This window comes from Nelumbo nucifera, chromosome 2 (genome assembly GCF_055504915.1).
Source record: "Nelumbo nucifera cultivar China Antique chromosome 2, China Antique-T2T, whole genome shotgun sequence".
Classification (NCBI taxonomy): domain Eukaryota; kingdom Viridiplantae; phylum Streptophyta; class Magnoliopsida; order Proteales; family Nelumbonaceae; genus Nelumbo; species Nelumbo nucifera.
In genome coordinates this window covers 73428782-73434710 of record NC_142650.1, presented here as the reverse complement: position 1 = coordinate 73434710, position 5929 = coordinate 73428782, and positions in this window count along the sequence as shown.

Genomic DNA, 5929 nt, shown 5'->3' with positions numbered 1-5929 from the left:
GTGTTTTAAAAGTGCAAGGGCCAATTTGCGCCTGAGGCGCGAGGTGCGCATCTTTTCAAGAAAGGCACAAAATTACAAAAAAAAAGCTAAAAAAATGTCAAAAAATTCCAAAAATGCCAAAAAGTTAAAAAAAAATATTAAACATAATGTTAATAAAAATATAAACTTAAATTTTAAAATAAATGATTTAAAAAACCTATTATCTAAAATTAAAATACATAAACATAACATGTAAAGTGTATTCAAATGAAAATTTAAAAATAACAGCAAACATATAAAGCATTTTCAAGCATGTAAAACCCCCACTTTTTTTTTTCTTAATTGCATTGCTTCAAGTGGCTAATATGATGTAAAATATATTGCATTCTTGATTCTATGAGTCGTCTTTGTACCATGCCCCTCGAGGCAAGCCCGAATAAGTCTATGTTAGGATTTGAAATTCTTATTTTTCACATAAAAAATAATGATTTTACAACTTTCATTGCCTTCTAAGAAGATATTTTATTGCAACGAATGAATGAACAATATCAGCAAATAGGGTGTTTGTTCGCTTCGCTCGCTCACCAAAGCTCCGAGAACCTCTTATTTGTTGATGTTGTTCATTCATTCATTGCAATAAAATATCTTCTTAGAAGGCAGTGAAAGTTGTAAAATTATTTTTTGTGAGAAATAAGAATTTCAAACCCTAACAGAGACTTGTTCGGGCTTGCCTCGAGGGGCGTGATCGGGGGTTTAGGGGCGGAGCCCCCGACCCAGCCATTAGACTAAAAAAAAAGCAAAAAGAGCAAAATTTTAAAAATGCGCATGCCTGGGCTGAGGCGCAAGGCGCACCAAGTGCGTGCCTTTTGAAAGAGGTGCACCTAGGACCTAGGCGAGGTGCATGCCCCAAAATGCGCCTAGGCGCACCTTTTAAATCACTGGTTGGAACGCTAGAGGCCCAAGTCTTAGAAGAAATGTGAAGGAGTTGGTCTGCTCACATCATCCTAGTATTTTGGTTCTTGAAACTAGAGTGTCACCTATATTAAGAATGAGCATATAATGTATATAAATAAAATTATTAAGAAGATAATAAAATGATATAATCATTTAATAACATATCTAGCACTATTACCATATGGAATTATGTGGAGGTTGATAATTAGGATTGAGGTGGTTATATAGGGTCTAATTCATGAAATTGCAATAATAATCTTTGAACTCATTTAAGAGTTGATCTCTTTTGAGTAACATATTGTATTCCAAAGTCATATAAAGATGCATCACTACTATCACTATATCCTTTAGAAGGACTAGAATCAAAGAACCAAGACTCAATTGCACTGGTAAGAAGTGTAGGATGGTTTAAGATTAATGAGACCAAATAGGTAACTAGTTTACTTCAACCATCAATGCAAGCAAGTTTACTTTGATTTTTGTACCTATTGTCGATGAAAATGTCGGTATAATTGTAGATTTTAATCAATTTACAATGCATATTTCCATCTCAAACAAACATTTGCGAAGTTGAATCGAGATATATTATTACCTTGCTTTAATGTTTTTATCACAAACAAATGCAGAATATGGCTCAATTTGGAAGGACTACAAATACAAATATGTAGTGTGCAAAACTTTATATTTTGTATTATTTTGTATGCAAAAAGCATACAAAATAATAGCCTTAGAGATTAAGAGTTTAATTTCTTATGTTTTTACAAGGCTTGGGAATGGTCTTTTTTTTAATTGTAAAGAAAAAACAAAAAATTACAAGTGCCTCCTAATTTTCTTCCAATCTATCCAGAAGAAAAAAAAGGATATCATCTAAAGTCACTATGACTTATAGGCATTCCTCTTAAATGGACCATCACTTTTCAAAACCTCTAAAGAGTCACTTGTTAATGAGTTTTTATTGTCCAAAAAGCACTCACCTTTTGTAGATCATTGTTAATGACCGTTAATAGAAATTGTCACAAGCATTTAAGTAATTGACATAACTAGACTATCACTAAATGGCCAACCAACCTTATTAAGGCCTTGTTTGATTTTACTTCTTTTAAGTACTTACTTCAATAAGTACTTAAAAAAAGTGTTGAGATCACACATTAAGTGGAAAATAAGCACTTATTCCTGTTTGATAAATAAGCATTTATGGGACAATCTAGTCCTTGAATATTTTTTATAATACCCAAAATGCCCCCACAATGGAGAAAATCCTTCTCCTTCACTTACACAAACACATATCAACAACGACATCACTTGGCTTGAGCGTGATCGACAACCACTGAAATGGAAAAAACCAGCCGACGAGAACACTATGTTGGCTTGGCGTTTTTTTCTTAGATCTGGTTTTAGGGACCGAGAATTCATTGTGTTCGCAACCAAAGGTAAGTCATCCCAATCGTGTATACCTTCCACCATTTTTGGTTTATTTAGATTTTTTTGTGCAATATATTGCTGAAAAACGTTTTTTTTTTTTATTTTCAGAGATAAAAATTGAAAATGATATGATTATTTTATGTGTATTTGGTTGTGTAATGGTGTGTATGAATAACTACTACTTTTTTTATTGTTTTTTGTATACAAATAATATGTACTTGCTGAAATTTTGATATTTATTTTGCATAATTTGTTTTTTTTTTTATTTTTTGATTATACATATGAATAATTGGTGATATATATATATATATATATATATTTTAATTTTTATTGCACATTTGTGATGCTCTTCCATTTTATTGTATACTTGTATGATGTTAGTACATTTTTTTTTGCTTAATCCAAATTTTGATTCATTTTTTGTTATTAACATGAACAATTGGTGTTATCTTATTTTTTTATAATTCTTATTGCATATTTGTGATGCTCTTCCATTTCTTTATTGTCTTAATTCGAATTTTGATTCATATTTTTTTATTATTAATATGAATAATTGGTGCTATCATATTTTTTTTATAATTATTATTGCATACTTGTGATGTTCTTCCAATTTTTTATTGCCTAATCTGAATTTTGATTCATATTTTTTTTATTATTAATAAGAATAATTGGTTCTATCATATTGTTTTACAATTCTTATTGCATATTTGTGATGTCCTTCCATTTCATTGCATACTTGTGATGTTCTTCCATTATTTTTTGCCTATTGCATAATGCATATATATAAATTGAAGTCGTCATCATCATCATCATCATCATCATTACTATTACTACTACTACTACTATAATTATAATTTGTAGGTTATGGATAGTAGTCAAGGGAAAAATGGGGGGGAGCTCCTAGGCTACATGGACTCCCAAACTACACAAAATTTGGGTGGACTTATGTTTGCAACAATTCATGACCGACCACCAAACCAATACTACCATGGATAGGCAAGGATGGCTAATTGTAATTCAGGAGTTCAATAGGATAACAGAAAAAAAACTATACCCAGAAACAAATGAAGAATCATTGAGATGCAGTAAAGAATGAATGGAAGATATTCCATAAATTGTCTACTTATACCGGTTTAGGTTGGGGTCCAGTAAACGAAATAACCATTGTTGGGGATGACTTTTGGAAGATTATTTGAAGGTATGGTGTGTTTCTGCATTTTTATAAAATAAAATTGTAGGCTAGTCTTTTTGTTAGGCAAAATCACACATAGTTATGTCCTTGTGTGATAGACATATCCCGATGCAGTATAGTTTAGGCACAAGGGTTTTCTCCATGCGGCGGACGTGGATATCATATTCGGTGGCACAATTGCCCATGGTTATCATAGTTGGGCACCAAATGAGGGTGTACTACTGGAGGTGGTGCCTTTAACACAACCGATTTTGAAAGATGACCAGATGGATGATGAACCATGAGTCACACACACCAATTGAGGCATCCAAAACAATGCAAGAAGTTAAAATACAAACAATTAAAACTCACCCACATAGGACAATTCCTAGAGACATAGGAAAGAGTAGCACCTCTTCTAGGAAAAAGAAGACAATAGGGGTTGTACGGATTAGTAGAAACTTAGAAAGAATTGCCTCTACATTTAAGCTAATAGCTGCTCATAGGGCTGCAAAGGTACAAGGCTAATCTCTATGAAACGATGCATGGAACTCCTTAATAAGATCCATGAGATTTAGGAGGGTAGTCATTTGTTCATGTTTGCGAGTCTCCAATTCATAAAAGGCAAATTTAATGACTTGTTTATTGCAATTTGGTCTTTGACCTTGTGCGCCTGAAGATGATTAGAGAGTTGTATGAGTTTTCTGAGAGAGAGTGACTCATGTTTATCTTTTTGTGTTTCTTTTTGTCATTATGCTTTCTGAACTTGATTACTCTTTATTTTGTTAGCTATGTTTTAGAAGTATTATAGTTAGAATTGATTTATTTTACATTTTAATGGTAGGTTGGACTTGCTTTTTTGGCATTATGCTTTCCTTTTTATGTTTGTCGTTTTTGAGCTTTTTAAATTGCATAATAATGTAAGAGATGGATACTAATAGGAAAACCGAAATGGAGACTGAGGTAGTATTGTATATGGAGTGAATATTCGATACTAACTTGTATTACAATGGAGTAATGGACACCGACGAGGAGATTGAGTGTATTATGGATGTTGCATCTGTTGTGGGTGAGTATTACTATGATACTTGAGTTCACAAAGAACCTAAACACACCATGGATTGCACAAATGCGGTGTATATGAAATCTCTCCTCAGAAGGCATGATGACTAGCTATACGAACTTTATCATATGGGCAAGCATGTGTTTATACGATTATGCAGTGCATTGAAAGAGAGTGGCCTCATTGAAAATAGCTGGGGTGTTTTAGTAGATGAACAATTAACTATTTTCCTTCATGTTGTTGGACATAATGAGAGGAATCAGATGATGCAAGAACGATTCCAACACTCCCACGAGACGGTTAGTTGGTTTTTCAATAACATGTTGATGGTAGTGGTTAAAATGTCATTATCAATAATATGCCCCCAACTTCAACATTGTCAATCTGCACATCAAGCAGTATCCAAAATATTTGCCATATTTTAAGGTAACACTCACACACTATGAGCCCCTTTCAGAATCCAAAATATTGGCCATATTTGTATGGGTCCTTATTGATATGAAGACATCGTACTGATATAGAAAATGGCCTTGCACACAAAATGTAGTGGCCACATGTGATTTTAATATACGGTTTACATTTGTCCTTTACGGATGGAAGGGGATTGCACATGATTATCGCACATTTGTAGAGGCCATACGTAATTCAAAATATAATTTCCCACATTTACCCCAAGGTATGTATGTATACATTAAAAATTTGTTTAGATTATCTAGATATGTATATAAAGTTTTATTCCCATTCCCATGATTAGGTAAGTATTATGTTATTGATTCTACAACCCCAACATAACTGGCTATATGGCACCATGCCATTTACTTGATTTTCAAAGGGGTGGACGACCTATAATAAAGGAAGAGTACTTCAACAATGGTCATGTATCATTGAGAAGTGTCATCGAGTAGAGTTTCGATGTGCTGAAGGCTCGACTCTCTATTCTGAAGTGTATGCCCTACTATCCACTAAAAAGTCAACGGTTGATAGTTGTGGCTTGCATGCCAATACACAATTTCATCAGTGGCAACCGACAGACAGACACCTTGTTTAATGAATTTTAAAATGATGAGTTCAAAATACAACCTCCATCTGAGACAAATGCAATCTATGCTAACAATGCTCGATCATCATTAAGGAGGCATAGGTCAACATAATCTATGTTGTTAGACATGGTCTTTGTCTTCCTTTGATTTTATACATTATGCATTGACTAATGATGTTTTTGACTTTAATATGTGTAGGTGCTTTATGTTTTGATGATACTTAAGTCATTAATGGCTAATAGGAAATATTGTGTAGTGTTCATTAGTCGTCGCTTAGGTATATACGATACCTATGCTGAA